The following is a 17,449-nucleotide window of genomic DNA, read 5'->3' as shown; positions in this document are numbered from 1 at the left end:
TTTTTTTAAAAATATATATATATATACCATCACATTAATCAATTAAAAGAATTCATTCAAAACAAATTATTTATCTTTGATTTTAAGATTTTTATTTTTATTATTTTTTTAATTTTCACGTTAAATGATCTTTTCTATGTCTATATAAGCTCACCCTTTTTCAATCTTTCAATTCTCAAAGATTTTTATTTTTATTATTTTTTAAATTTTCACATTAAATGATACTTTTTATGTCTATATAAACCCACCATTTTTCAATCTTTCAATTCTCAAATCTTCCTCTTAATCATTCTCTTTTCCTTCTCAAATCTTCCTCTCAATCATTCCTTCTTAAATCTTCCTGTCGATCATTCTCAAGAATGCAATTTCTTCTTTTTTAAATGCTTTTGTAGGTTTTTTTTTACCTCTCTTCTCATAATTATCCTAACATGGATTAGGCTACTCATTCTCACATAATGAAGAGGATCGATAAAAGACCACTACTAATTCTCACATAATGGAGAGCGTGGAGAAAAGGCCTCTATTCACATATTGAAAAAGGTAGAGCAGAAGATCATTACTCTCGAGGTTCAAGCAATTTAGAGGTTTTATAATTTTTTTTTTAACTTTTCAATTTTATAAATACAAATGCACAACAATTAATTTAGCTGAGTGATTGTACTTCTTTTTTTTTCTCAAATTTGTGGTAAATACACACGATTGATTCATATATTTAAGGTAAATAATAATATTTTAGAGTTTTTCATCTTCGTACAAAATGATATTTTTTATTGCAATAAAGTTTGAAATTAAGAAAGTACAATTGCAAATCTACACATGAAAATAAGATTTTAGGGTTTCTCAAATAGAAAAATAATGGTTTGGTTTAAAATTAAAAAAAATATAAAATAATACAAAATAAACTAAGAGAGAAGTGTATATATATATATATATTAGGATTTATTTTAATAATGTTATTTTAATATATAATGACAAAAATAGGGTAGGATTGAAAGTTTTTCTAAGAATAGGTGTTTGCCAAAACTATTGACAAAATTAGGATACTGAAATCGTGTACGGGGTACACGATTGCCATGTGGCAAACTCGTGTACGGGGTAAGGAGTACACGTGTACTGTTTAATCTAGTCAGCTAGTTGACCGGTCGATGCAAACTCGTGGACTGTTTTTCTTTTCTTTTTTTAAAGTGTGTTGACTAATTATTTTTTAAAAAAAATTGGAGATGTACAACAATATTAAGACTTTAGGAATGGGTCCACAAATTTCTTCATTATTAAACTTAATTATATATTTAATCTATAATGAAAACATAATTATCTTGCACTCATATTAAAAAAAAATGTCATGATATTAAAGAAGATTTACAATTAGTCCTTTAATTTACAATTTGAAAATAAAAGTTTATATGAAATGTAAAAACGACCCCCTGGCCCTTACCCCTCATGGGGGTTGTCTTCGTGTCCCTCTAAATTAGGTTCACCCTGTTGTCATTGTCGTCTACGACGAATACGTCTTCGATCGGTGTCAGCAACATTGAGTCGTCTTGTTTGTTGAATAATAATACCTTCTATGTTGTCCAATGTTTGTTGACACATTGAACCCAAGTCTGGTAAGTTGTTCTACACTGAATATTGTTGGACATCACCAATAAAATTATTCTGTACAATAAAAAAAAACTAAATATTAAGCAATATTCATATCATATATATGGAAAATGTCTGATTTTAAATCTCTTACCATGCAGTAATAGTAAGCGTCGTCAGGTGTGATAAATCGCCTCGTGATTGAATTGTACCAAGAAAAGTAGTCATCTGATACAGCTGACCCATTTGTTAATTCTTCCTATGCACAACAATCATGTCGTCCATGCTAGTAGGATATATATTCCGCATGGATTCGACGCCAGTCTTGGTCGTGCTTACCTCTCAAATCGATCTAATGTAATGCTAAGAGTGTATAGGATAACGAAGGTATCGTTTTTCGCAGACCGAACTGTCTCAACACACGATCTAGATGATGTCACTCTACTATATGGAAGCATATAAGAGGGTTAACGGTCAACCAGATAGCTTCACCATCATGACAATAATCAGGTAAGGATGATCAAATCTGTTGTGTGTATGGCGTCCAAATAATCTGGAAAAAAAAAAAAAAAAAGATAAGTATACATCTAAAATGTTTTAAATATTCATTTATATATACATTTGCTACCTAATTGTGCATCAGTCTGTCAAATATTTTTCTGTACACGAGCAACATATTTGTTGAATGTTCAGAGACAGTTAATACACCACTCCATCTAAAATTATAAAAACTACAATTAATTTAATATTCTTACATAAAATGGTAATGAAATAAATATATAAATAAAATAATATCTGGCACTAAGTGAACGATGATCTGAGGCCTGTAACTGGACTTGTGGTGTTATAATTGGAAATTTGTCATACGCCCATACTTGTAGTAGTATCAGTGGCCCCATTATTTCCAACGCTTGTGCATTGGTAGCCCGAATAAGTTCTCTATACAATCATGCAAGACATGCACCACCCCACGAGTACGTACCAGCGTGCTCGAAATCAGACAGTATCGGGAGGAACATGAGATGCACTAAAGTATTTGACTTGTTAGCGAACAAAAATCCTCCAATAAGTTGCATGATGTATGCTCGTGCATACCTACGTACACTGATGTCATCGAAATCGGGAGGTAATTCTGGAAACTGGGATGCCAACCACGGGATACTCAATCTTGATCCTTTCAGATCATCTGGTAGAATGCCTAAGAGCTCTTCACAAACGTTCTTCTAGTCATACTGTAGTGAACCTGTCAATGGTTGCCCGTCCATTCGTAACCTAAATTGTATGACAACATCCTGCAGCGGGATCGTACATTCCCCACAAGGCAGGTGAAATGTGTGGGTTTCTGGTTTCCAACACTCAACTAGAGCAGTAATAAGGTGCCAATGAAGCTAGATAAAATCGATTTGTGCAATCCCAAGAAAACCTATCTACTGAACATAGGGAATAATGTGGTGATCAAATGGGATAGTATATTGTGCAGTCGCCTCCCTTCTCCGACAACTCGACACTAGAACTATCACATACAATGGAAGAACTATCTGCGGTGATCAAATAGGATAGTATGTTGTGCAGTCGCCTCCCTTCTCCTACAACTCGACACTACAGTGGAAAAACTATCCCATACTAATTGTGAACGATGCGCATTTTGTTGGTATAATTGTGCAGAATTAGAAGGACCAGACTTCATTACCTAAGAAGTTCAAATTACATTACATAATAAAATCCATCACATCAAAGATACATAAAAAGTATATAAAAAGATACAATTACATTACATAAATTCATTATATAAAAAATACAAGTACATAAAATATACAATTACATAAAATGAAACAATTACATAAAAAGTATAAGTACCTAAAAGATACAATTACATGAAAAATATAAGTACATAATTTATACAATTACATAAAAAATACAAGTAAAAAAAAGATACACCTAATGACCCAAAGATGAATCACCTAATGTACGTTGTGGACAAGTGCATCTGTTATGTCCTTCTCTCTTGCAAATTGTACACCGCACTTTTTGGCTTGCCTCTTTCCAATCCATTTCATTATGAATGCGCGTACTTTTTGGCCGACCTTGTTCTCTTAGTAAGTCCACATTTGGACGAACTTCTGTAAATGATAATTCTGGCCAATAATCTGGTTGTTGTATTGGATGGAAGCGGCCTTCATAACATTGCTTGAAATTGGACAATTTGTAGTATTCATCAATAAGTGGTATGTATGTCATACGCATATAATTACAAACTGCAATTACATGAGAGCATGGAATCTTAAATGACTGCCACTTATTGCAAGAACATGTTCTTTCTTTCAAGCTTAAAACTTGGGTGTGTTGTCCTTTATAGGGAGAAATCATACTTATGCCAGTTTGTACTTCAAAAGTTTGACTTTCCCTGTCAACAGATATCACCGTATGCACAGATACTCGTTTTTCCCACCTCTTAAGTTTTTTTAGGGCATATTCTGTATACATGTCCCCACAATCGAGTGCTTCACTGATTTCTTTTCTCCGGCGTTCAAAATACAGTATTGTGTGATAGAATGTTAGCCTAACCAAAGAAGTAATTGGTAACATTCTAGCACCTTTAAAAACACCATTCATGCATTCAGCTGCATTGCTTGTCATCCACCTATAGCGGTACCCACCGTCATATGATTAAGTTCATTTTTCCAAGTCAATGTCTAAAAAATATTCAAGACATTCAGGTGCAATTGTTTCAATTCTTTCATGCACCGAATGAATTTGTGCTTTAGTGTTGATTTCCTACCTTAAATACCAAATTTTTTAGTTGCTTTGATTTGTATTTCGTATTGAAATTACTGGCAATATGGCGAAGACAATATCGATGGTACGCTCTAGGTTTACTCCAACTAATTTCTTCATTATTAATTGCAGTAAGAATGCCCTTATGTCTATCAGAAATCAAGCAAATACCCTCTCTTAGGTAACACATTCACACAATGCCCACAAAAACCATGACCAACTGGACGAATTTTCACCTTCAACAATAGTAAAAGCAAGGGGAAATATATGTCCATTTTCATTAGCGGTCAATAATTTCCCCTTATACTTTCCGTAGAGATGAGTTACATCGATATGGATTAATGGTCTACAATGTTTGAACCCTTCTCTTGCAGGACCAAATGACTAAAAATAGTCGTACCTGGCACATTAGAGGGAAGGAAAAACCAATTTGTTCGTGTTCTTGGATTGTAATGAATAAAAGCACTCAACCAATACGGAAGCTCTGAATATGATTTCTCCCAATCACCAAACACAACAATCAACGCTTTTCTCTTGGCTTGCCACACCCGTCTGTAATTAACATTATAGCCTTATTGTTTTTAATTGCCTCTTGGAGTAGGGTCACAGGTACCTCAGGATCAGCTCTAACTAAATTTTGTATTTCGATACTCATAAAATTTGAATCAAACTGTGAATGATCTTGTGTCAATTTTGAAAACAAACATGAGTGTTCTCCTTGAAGTTTGGTGATTTCGAACATCTCATGAGTTTTACGCCGACATGCCCGTAACCTTCAAGCACAACCATCACTCCATGATTTACATCTGACATACCAAAGATCTTTATTTGATTCCACTACAACAATTTTAGTGTTCTGTCACACAATATTTTTTTACAGCAAGCTGTAAATCTTCTTGGGTATTAAACAACATTCCTTTCTGCATTAAACTACACTTATCTATACCTATATTCCTTTCTTCCAAAGTAGACCATAGTTCACACGTTGAATTTGTAATTTCCCAATCTACATATCTGATGGTACCAACTCAAGATCATGTTCCCCACTATTGTCGTTTCCAAATAATTCATCAGCTTCAACGTCAATCACTATCTCCCCCATTTCCAGATTCTAGAATAACTAAATCTTCAGGACGCATCGACATATTTATTATGATTTTTTCAACGGTTATAGTTGAAAAAAAAAAATATGTTAATATGTCAACCCAACAAAATCCAATTTTTAAGTTAACATATAAGATATAAATATTATACATTTAAATCAGCCCAAATCTAAGATTCATAAACTATACATTTAAATCAGCCTAAATCTAAGATCCATAAATTATACATTTAAATCAACCCAAATCTAAGATCCATAAACTATACATTTAAATCAGCCCAAATAAAAACAAAATAATATATCCATGAATCATACATTTAATTCAGCCCAAATGCAAACAAAATAATATGTATATATGAACTAATCTTCATTTTTATAAACACATATATATATTTCTAGATTCAACCCAACAAATACATCCAACGAATTAATCATAAAAAAATAGCCCAATAAATAGACAAACATAATCATCTAATAATGTTGAGATTTGATTTAAGATTAAATCAAATTAAATTTTGAATCTAATTTTTTTTTTTTCTATAAAGGAACCAATTTATGAGATAGTTCCACTAATCTGATCCCATATAACTTTTCTTTTTTAATATTTCATTAACGACTTTGTTTTCTTCTTTTTCTACAAGAATCTTATTTGAACTTATACATGTAAATTTCATATTCAACATTATGAAATACGTGCAATGCATATAGTTCCAACTAGTAACCTAAAAGGTGTATAGTATATAGAAAATGTTAAGTGTCTTTTCCTAGTAACACTATGGATACAACCCACTTTGTAAGTGTTATAAATTATGTATACACGCGATTTGATTCAATTAGTTCATATATAGACATGCAAGTGAAGGTATCCTATACAACGAGTTTGTATAAAACTGGACCGCGAAATAATTAATCTCTCTTTATAACACCATTGATTGGAGAGATTAATATATCATAGGATAACCATATGTAACTTGATCCCAGTCCTAAGTGAGTTATAGACTCCTGCCTATGAGGGTTTGTCCTTTGATTTGTATGGGTGAGAGTGGCCCGAGTCGCCGACTCAATAAGCCTACCATTTTGGGATAGGACCGAATGAAGAGTTGAAGATAGAATTCTCTCATTTTCGACTTTAGAGTAAGTAGATGAGTAGTTCTCTTAAGTGCTGACTCTAGGTCTTGAACAATAGGGCTCCTCCCTCTCGATCGCACTCAACTCTTATTATTACCAATCTCTCACTACTCAACTTCGGCGACTACTTCCGACAACCAACTTTGGTGATCACCTCTGACGGTCAACTCTGGTGTCTGTTGTGAATATCCAATTCGTGGAGAGGAGCTAGAATTAATGTAAAGCTCGCAGTTCATAAATATTGGAAACATATTCTATTTATCAATAAAAGTATTATTAAGTTGTTCATTCAATAAAATGTTATTGATATTACATTCTATTGTAAAAATCCAATAAACGAATCCATAGCTATAATATGAATACTTTAAACTTTATGTAGAAACATAAAAGAGGATCAAGTTTTAGTATATAGCCAAAAAAAATGTATATAAGTATATGGATGAGATTGGGTACCTCGTTCTGGTGACACTATTGAATGCGGCTCACTTTGTATACTGATACAAATTATGTGATCCCAAAATCATTTATGTGAAAGCATGCAAGTGGAGGCATCCTATGCAAAGGATGTTTGCATAAGACTATCACTTTTCTTTATAATGACCGTTTACTATTAAAACTGATTATTTCAAATTTGATGACCTAGGATAACTCGATCTTAATCCTGAGCTAACTATGAACTCCTATTTATTCGGATTATTCTTTGATCTGCATAGATGAGAGTAGTTCAACAACATTGCTCAATAAACCTCCCATTTTGGGATAAGACCAGATAGATAGTTGAGGACATAGTCTTGCAAGATGGAATTCATTCCTACCTGATTTAGGGTTAGCAGATACGTTGTTCTCTTAAGTACTGATTTCTAGTTTTGAACAATGGGGCCCCACCCTCTCATGATCGAAAGGAACATGGTTTATTAGTTGGACTATAAACTAATTATTCAATAGAGGATCAATGGGAGCTTAAGAAGCAAGATGTATTTATAGGGTTAAAACGGTAATTTTGACCTAGTTGTTAATACGAATGACCTGTGAAGGATCGATTTACTGATTATGTTAAAGTGGATAGAAATATATCTATAATAAGGAGAGTACAACTATCAAACTATAGTGGTGTGTCTCGGTAGTTAATGAATATTGATTAATTCAGTCGAAAAAGTTTAACCAATTAATCTGTTGAATAGAAGTGAAATAAACTACATTCGATTACAGTTTTGTTACAAAACTTAGCTACCTTTAAATACTCTGTATAACTAATTTTGTGTAAGAGAGAGAGAGCTATTGTAATTGAGTGTTTACACTATCTTGAAGCAATCTTGAATAAAAGAAAACTCTGTCAACTTCTCCATGGACGTAGGCCTCCTTGGCCGAACCACGTAAACGATCGTGTTCATCTTCTTTTTCTTATCGTCTTCCTTTTCGTATACCCCCCTGACCCAAACGATCATTCAGCTTTACCCAATGACCGTCTAGCTTTTCCTAACGATCATTTAGCTTTTACCTAACGATCGTTTACTTCTGCAAGCCTCATCGCGTAGACGACCTTCAGTAAAGCCTCATCGTCTAGAGACTCCTGCCTTATCCTCTAGTCGACCTCTGTTTTACCTCCATCTCCTAGATGATCGAAGACTCCTTGCCCTAGCGAATTCCAGCAGCCTCCCAACGTTCCACTTTTTCTTTTCTCTCAATTCTTTCTCTGCAAAAGGAAAAGAAAAGATAATTCAGTCGAAGAGTTTATCCAGCAGAAGTTTGTGATTCTAATCTCAGCCATTGAAGAGAAAGGCTGAGATCATACGTCACCCGGTTTGTACATCCTGCATGTAACCTAGCATTTGTCTGAAGCATCGAAAGGGGTATCTGATAGTCGTGTAAGAGCCTTCGTTCACTTTCGACCCGAGAAGACACTGTAAATTCGTCTTGCAGTCTGCCTGCTTCCGCATTTCAAGCCCTACATAATCTTGAATCGTTGGAGCTCATGATCTGTAAGTCCATAAGGTCCTTCTACTAGCTCGTAAAATTGTATCTTAGATTAATGAATTGAGTGATATTAAAACGTTCAAAATCGAAATTAGGATTTTGAATTTAATTCAATTTGGATTTGATTAGTTGTATTTGATACAACTAAAACGTTTAATTTTGTTAAAACTGAACGGAATCAGAGAGATTAAAATATTTAAATATTGATATAAATATTGAATTAACATGAATAGGTTTCATGTTTAAACTAGGTGTTTAATTAATTTAGTATTTGATATTAAATTATTATTTAATTAATNGTTTAATTAATTTAGTATTTGATATTAAATTATTATTTAATTAATTAATTAAATTTGTTTAATTAATTATTTAAATAAAATATTTTCAAATTTTTTAAATTCAAAATTCAGTTTTAAATTTAATTAAATTTAATTTTGAAAAATGAAATTAAAAAAAAGGAGGTTAGTGGATTAATCCAACTTTTGGTGGATTAATCCTTTAATTAACATCTAGCTCACTATAATCAACTGATTGGAGTGCCTGCATGTTAATTCTACATTAATATGCTGAGATTTCAATTTTGAGAAAAAATATAAATGCAAGCTGAATTCCAGAAATTCAAAAATCTCTCAAACCCTCCTTACTCTTTTCACCTAATTGACCTTAATCTGAGATTCCACCTCTCAATCCAAGTTGTAGAATAGTAGAGAAGATCATATTGAGGTCTACCGGTGATGTGAAGATCCAATTCATGGAGAGGAGCTGGAATTGTTGAGATACATCAAAGGTATAACATTATGAAACTTTCTTCTTCGTAAATAGTTTTCATGCATGCTTTTAAACTCAAATTAAATGTAATTAGAGTGCTTATGGATTCTGATTTCTTCTATTGCATGCTTGTACATTTTATCAATTGGTATTAAAGCATGATTTAAGCACTCAATTAACGTTAATTTGAGTTTGGTGGGTGAATTTCTATAAATGCATGTTTTATTGACCGATATGGTTGAAATTCAAATTTTGCATTAGATTTCTCTTTGATTATATTGTTAAATTTGTAATTGGCTCTTGTTTGATGAGATTTTGTGTGTGCTCTAGAGTTTGTAATTTTATTGGAGTCAATAGAGTTCAAATTAGGCTGTAATCAAAGATTGTAGCAAGCAAAGTCAGCAATAGAAACTTAGATTTGAAGCTACTGCCAGGTGTCACGGTCATACTTGTCCAGGGCCTGTTGCCTATGGCCGCATGCCCTATCCAACCCCCTTCTAGCATACTTTCATATCATATATTGTATTAGCTTAGTTAGCTTGCTTTCTTTACATTTTCATTGTAAGTGACCACTCGCCCTTTTGCATATGCAAGGGTGCCAGTTGGCTTTTTGTTCAGAATGCACTATATGAGAATAAGACTAATCATCACTTCCCCATACTCGGAGTAGTACTCAATAAAGCTGTTGTTGTTGCTTATTGCTTTCTAGCTTACTACAGTTGGCTGACTTGTTTGTGAGCGGGAACAAGTGCCGCACAATCGCTAAGAGAAGCTCCCAAAAGAGCGATTGTGACAGTTGGTATCAGAGCCAAGTCAGCTCATAGAGGAAAAGATCAGTGATCATGTCAGCGACGAAGAACCTGAACAAGTCCCATGTGGATAGGCTGGTAGAGAAGAAAGAGCAAATGCTCTACCTGAGAGAGGTCCCAGATAGTATCCATTTCCTAAAGACTCGGCTACAAGAAGTTGCTGAGAAAGCCGATGGAATTGATACAGTAGTGGGCCGCCTAGACGGATTACCCGTCAGAGAACTGATGATGAGGGTAGTGACCCTTAAGACCAAAATAGCACGGTTCGGCAGCTTTAAACGTGGTGATAGCTCATCGGGCTCTGTTGTCCATATAGAGAAGCGCATCGAAGAGTTGGACGGCTCCCAAAAAGCAATAATTCAGATGGTAACTGATTTGTCTGAAGACTTTCGGTCGACCCTTGATGTCGTTAGAGCCGAGATAGTAGATGTGAGCGCAAGGGTGAATCAAGAACTTCATTCGCAGTTCTTCCCTGAAAATGTCGAGATCTTGGCTCGACGAAAACTCCGAGAGCTAAAGTAAACAGGTAACATCAGGGACTACGTAAAACAATTTGCAGGACTCATGTTGGACATACGAGATATGTCTGAAAAAGACAAAGTCTTTTGCTTTGTGGAGGGGCTGAAACCGTGGGCAAACTCAAAATTATATGAACAGATAGTACAGAATCTTCCCTCTGCCTATGCGGCAGTTGAACGGCTATACGACCTTAGCACGGGACTCGTAAGATGTGAGGAAGCAGTCAACTTCCTCAAATGGAAATAGAAACAGTGTTCAGTCCTCCCAGACCTGGGGGAGGAGACAAGAACACGGGGACCGTAAACCATCCCAACCGAGATCAGGAAACAACTGGCGGGGACTCCGCAAAGCATAACAATTACAATCACCCCCTGTCTTGTTTCATATGTAGAGGGCTACACAGGGCGAGCGAATGTCCAAATCGGACCGCGTTCAATGCTTTTCAAGCCACATTAGCCTCTAGCTCAAAAGATAAGGCTAAACTGGGGAGACAGTAATCGAGCCAGCTGTAGAAATCGAGAATCCCAGGATGGAGCATTGAAATTCTTATCCCGCTCTAGAAGAAAATGGAAAAGCGATGGAGCCACTAGAGAGAGGACTCATGTATGTGGACGCTTGGGTCAACCAAAGATCGGCCAAGAGCACTATGGTTGACTCTGGGGCCACCCATAACTTCATGACTAAAACGGAAGCCCGCCGCCTGAACTTAACCTGGAAAAGAGATGTAGGGAAGATGAAAGCTGTGAAATCTACAGCCCTACCGATTACAGGGATAGCGAAGAAAACTCGGAGAAGTTAGGAGACTGGAAGGGCCTTATTGACTTCGTGATTGTCAAGATGGATGATTTCGACGTGGTATTGAGGATGGAGTTCCTACTTGAACATAAAGTTATACCAATGCCCCTCGTCAAAGGTCTAGTCATTACCGGATATACAATCCACCGTAGTGCAAGCCAGTATCAAGCAACCAAATGGGGTGAGAATATCTCAGCCTCCAATTGAAGAGAGGCCTGGCCCACAACGAACCCAGTCTCATGGTCATCCCGAAAGAATCAGTTGAAACACACAGAGGAGAAGATCCCCCGAGACGTTCTATTTGTCTTGGAAGAGTATCGAGAATGTCATGCCTAAAAGCTTGCCCAAAGTCCTTACCCCCACGAAGGGGGATTGACCATGAGATAGAGTTGTTACCAGGGGCAAAGCCGCCCTCCAAGAATGCATATCGGATGGCCCTGCCAAAATTGGCCGAACTCCGAAAACAGTTAGACGAATTGTTGGATGCAGGATTTATCAGACCGACAAAGGCCCCTTACGGAGCCCCAGTACTGTTTCAAAAGAAGAAGGATGGGAGCTTCCGGTTATGCATCGACTATCGGGCCTTGAACAAGTTCACAATCTACAACAAATATCCCCTTCCTATCATTACTGACTTATTTGATCGGCTTCACGGTGTTAAGTATTTCTCGAAGCTGGACTTGTGATCGAGATATTATCAGGTCCGAATTGCTGAAGGAGACAAGACGACATGTGTCACGAGATATGGAGCCTTCGAATTCCTCGTGATGCCCTTTGGCCTCACCAATGCCCCAGCAACATTCTGTACCTTAATAAACCAAGTGTTTCATGAATACCTCAACAAATTCGTCATAGTGTATCTCGATGACATTGTGGTCTATATTGCCTCGTGGAGGACTATCGACATCACCTTCAACTAGTCTTCGAAAAATTAAGGAAAAATCAGTTGTATGTAAATAGAGAGAAGTGCTCCTTTGCCCAAGAGCGCATAAATTTCCTCAGCCACATGATTGAGTGTGTTCAGATTTGTATGGAAGAGGGCAAGGTGGCTGCGATCAGAGACTGGAGGGTACCATCATCCGTGACCGAACTACGATCCTTCCTCGGACTAGCCAACTACTATAGGCGGTTTGTAGAAGGATTCTCAAGAAGAACAGAGCCATTAACCGAACTGCTAAAGAAAGATAGCCAATGGAGCTGGACTCCTAAATGTCAAGCCGCCTTTGAGGGCTTGAAGAAAGTGATGATTGAGTGGCCAGTCCTCGAAATTACCGATGTCACCAAGCCATTTGAAGTCGAGACTGATGCTTCTGACTTCGCGTTGGGCGGTGTCCTCTTCCAAGATGGACACCCCATCACGTATGAGAATAGGAAACTAAATGATACCGAACGAAGGTATGCTGCCTCCAAGAAAGAGATGTTAGCAGTAGTTCGCTGCTTGAGAACCTGGAGATAGTATCTCTTGGGGGCCAAGTTCGTGGTCAAGACCGACAACAACTCCATTTGCCACTTCTTCAACCAACCGAAGTTATCGTCGAAACAGGCACGATGGCAGTAGTGTCTAGCGGAGTTTGACTTTCCATTCGAACGTAGACCTGGGAAAAGCAACCAAGTGGCCGATGCTCTTAGCCGAAAGAGCGAACATGAGGCCCTGTGCATGTTCGCCCGCCTACAAACAAGTACATTGAGTGCAACAGTACGAGAAACTATCAAAACTCACTCGACAAACAACACAACGGCGCAGGCCATCATACAGTTGGCCAAAGAGGGGAAGACACGCCAGTTTTGGGTGGAAGATGATCTACTATACACCAAGGGCAATCGCCTCTACATCCTTAGATCCGGGGAGTTACGAAGGTCGCTGATGAAGGAGTGTCACAACACACCGTGGGCAGGACATAATGGTTGGCAGAGGACTTATGCCCTCCTGAAACAAGGCTACTACTGGCCAAGCCTCCGAGACGATGTCATGCAATTTACCAAGACTTGCCTTGTCTGCCAACAAGACAAGGTCGAAAGGGCGAAATTAGCGGGTCTGCTGGAACCCTTACCTGTGCCTTCTAGACCATGGGAGAGCGTGTCTCTCGACTTCATCACCCATTTGCCCAAGGTGGGAGAGTTCGAATCGATCCTTGCTATCATCAACCGGTTCTCAAAATATGCCACTTTCATCCCAACGCTAAAGATGTGCACAGCCGTGATGACTGCCAGCTGTTCTTCAAACACATCGTGAAATTATGGGGCATCCCCACGAGCATTGTTAGCGATCGGGACGGAAGATTCACTGGGACATTTTGGACAGAATTGTTCAAAATATTAGGGTCAACACTGAATATCTCCTCTAGCTATCATCCCCAAACTGACGACCAGGCGGAACGCTTCAACAGTATGCTCGAGGAATATCTGCGTCACTTTATCGACGCTAGGCAGAAGAACTGGGTCTAGTTGTTAGATGTGGCTCAGTTCAGCTTCAATAGCCAACAGAGTTCTGCGACCGGAAAAACGCCCTTCGAAGTGGTGTGCGGTAGACAACCACTCATGCCACACTTGGTGGACCACCCTTATGTAGGCAAAAGTCCTCAGGCATATAACTTCACTAAGGAGTAGAGCAAAACCTCTAAGATAGCTCGCGCCTACCAGGAAAGAGCATCAAGAAGGATGAAGAAATGGGCTGATAAGAAGTGGAGGGCCCTCAAGTTTCAAGCTAGGGACAAGGTCCTGATCAAGCTACGACCGGAATAGTTTCGTTTATGAGGCCAGGGAGACCAATGGCTAGTAAGGAAATATGAAGGTCCAGTGGAGGTAATTGAGAAGGTCGGGAGAACCTCATATACGGTTCAGTTACCCTCATGGATGAAGATTCATCCTGTCATCCATGTGAGTATCCTGAAGCCATATTATCCCGATCCCGAGGATGAACAACGAAATATGCTAAGGCGCCCACCGGTCACGATGAAGAATTCCGCTGAGAAAGAAGTTGCACAAATCCTGAATAAATGTATGCGCCGTATTGGAAGACCCAGACGAGAACTGACTGAGTTCTTAGTGAAATGGAAGGATTTCCCCAACGAAGAGATCAGTTGGGAGCGGGCCGAAGATTTGAAGAATGCAGCTTCAACCATCGCAGATTTTGAACAAGGTCGGTTGACGAGGACGTCAACCAATTAAGTGGGGGAGAATGTCACAGTCATGTTTGTCCAAGGCCTGTTGCCCATGGCCGCATGCCCGATCCAACCCCTTTCTAGGCATACTTTCATATCATGTATTGTATTAGCTTAGTTAGCTTGCTTTTTTTACATTTTCATTGTAAGTAACCACTCGGCCTTTTGCATATTCAAGGGTGCCAATTGGCTTTCTGTTCAGAATGCACTATATGGGGATAAGACTAATCATCACTTTCCCATACCCGAAGTAGTACTCTATAAAGCTATTGTTGTTGCTTATTGCTTTCTAGCCTACTACAATCTTTCTTTCTTTATTCACACTCACAAAAAATGCTTACAAAAACCTTTTCTTCAAACCAGTTTTCCAAACCGTTTTCCCTAAAACGGGGGTGGAGGTTGCGAGAGGCACTCGGTGTGCCACTGGCAGTCCATATTCGAGTTGGCTGACTTGTTCGTGAGCGAGAACAAATGTCGTACAATCGCTAAGAGAAGCTCCTAAAAGAGCGATTGTGACACCAGGTAGCGTTGCAATGCTGCCCCATAGCGTTGCAACGCTGCTCATGATGAAACCCGTGGTGTTGTAACACTAGGGTGGAGCATTGCAATGTTGCTCTGCCCAACCCAGAAAGGCACACACGTTCATGAGCCGTTTTAGGCGGGTGAAGCCGGTTCAACTGTTTTGGATCTTTTTTGGTTCAATTCAGCACTCTCTAGTTCGGTTTAGCTTCATTTGGAGCCTTGGAGAGCCGTTCGAGTGGTTCGGGTCAGGTCGAATAGTCTAGATTCAAATTGGAGTTGTTTGTATTTATTACTTTATATTTAATTATATTTGCTAGCTTGGGATGCCAAAGTTTATCTATATCAGTGTTGTTTAAATATTTATGCATGTGATGTATGTTATATTTATATTAAACATGTATATGCATAATATATGACATAGATTTAAAATCCCACCATAGGAAACATGTTAGATGCATTGAATATATGTTAAAAAAGGTTATAATATATAGTATGCATGTTTAGGATTTCTAAAAATTTAATATAACCATTATATTAAAGTTTAGATGCCTTTAATGAATGTTATGGATGGAAAGATGTCTATTATTTTTAAGTTGTTAGAAAATTAGATTAGATATTAAAAATCCTTAACAAAGATAAGTTGCATGCTCATTTAGGTTAACAACTTGTTGTAATAGTTAAAATAGGTCGTTATCTTATAAAATATGGTTACAAACTCAGTCGGTATATAATCTTGTCTAAGGCTGGAGGTATTTAAGTTGATGATCTATGGAACACCTCCTACCTGGGGATTATGGTTGAATAATTTAGCGTTGTTAACCGATTTTATAAGCTTGCATGAGCGGTGTGAGGTAATAAAATAGTTTTATCATCTAGACATCGTAGGTTAAATCCAAATATAAACGTTATACTTGGATTAATAACATAGACTTAGGGTATTTATTAATCGAAATATATCTAAGTAGATGTATACCCAAAATCTTATACACTTCAGTAGGAGATTAACAATATATATGATATATCATTTTTAGCTCTCACGTCCCTAAAAGTTCACACTATGAGATCCGTGCTCAGCTTTGTGTCGACTTTACCTCGACTACTCCATTTGGAAAGTGTTTGCATGGGTCAATAGTAAGGTGAATAGGGGAAGTAGTTTATAGTAAATGGGTGAAGGAAATGTGTCAACATATCCTATGGTCTCCTCCGTTAGTTTGAACCATGACATTCCTATGTTGCGCCTGTTGTCATTTTTAGGTGGCACTAGCTAATCGTTAACCACGGCGATCCCCTCGGAAGGTTGTAATATAGGACTCGAAACAACCCAAGCTTCAGAAATGAAAAGGGTTTTATAGTTCCGTCTTGAACATTGTCTTCCAATTCGGGGGCATATTCATACCGTTCTATGAAATCTGAAAATGAAGGGTCACACTTACAAGAGTTACCAAGTGTTAGTAAGTTCTTGACCGAAAATGGTAACTAAATGATTATAGGAATAAGAGTTATCCTGGAGATAGTATTTGGTCAAGATTATCTTACTTAGTGAATGAATATTTGACTGCCCCTCAGTAGCATCTATTCTGACTCACAAATGTATCGTTGCAATTAAATAAATAAATATGGGTACTTTATTATTTTTTTGCAAAAATTGGATTGAAATGCATAAATCTAATAGAATATTGTTTATTTTTCAGCAATGTCGAACTCGATTATACAATTGTTAGCTTCTGATAAATTCAACGGTGAAGGGTTTTCAAACTGAAAATCAAACATAATATAATTCTAGTGGTTGACGATTTGAGGTTCATTTTAACGGAGGAATGTCCTCCTCTTCTCAGTTCAAATGCTAATCGAAATGTTCAGGAAGTCTGTGACAGATGTGTTCGGGCTAACGATAAAGTCAGAGTTTATATCTTAACAAGCGTATATGATGTGCTTACTAAGAAGTATGAAGCCATTGTCACTGCACGAGAGATCATGGTGTTGTTGCAAGAGATGTTCGGGCAACCGACTTCTTTAGTACGACATGATGCTATTAAGTACGTTTAACTCCCGCATAAAAGAGGGGACCTTTGTTAGAGAACATATCCTGGACATGATGGTCCATTTCAACATTGCGGATGCTCATGGTACTGTCATATATGAAAGAAGTCAAGTTAGTATGATAATGAAACCTTTTTCGAAGAGCTTTCTAAAATTTCATACTATGTTGTATTGAATAAGATTGATTACAATTTGACCACTCTTCTGAATGAATTACAGACTTATCAATCCTTGATGAAAAACAAGGAAAGTGAATCAAATTTTGTTTCACAGAA

This window comes from Benincasa hispida, chromosome 6, assembly GCF_009727055.1.
Source record: "Benincasa hispida cultivar B227 chromosome 6, ASM972705v1, whole genome shotgun sequence".
NCBI lineage: Eukaryota > Viridiplantae > Streptophyta > Magnoliopsida > Cucurbitales > Cucurbitaceae > Benincasa > Benincasa hispida.
The sequence above is the reverse complement of the archived record's forward strand: the minus strand, read 5'-3'. Positions refer to the sequence as shown.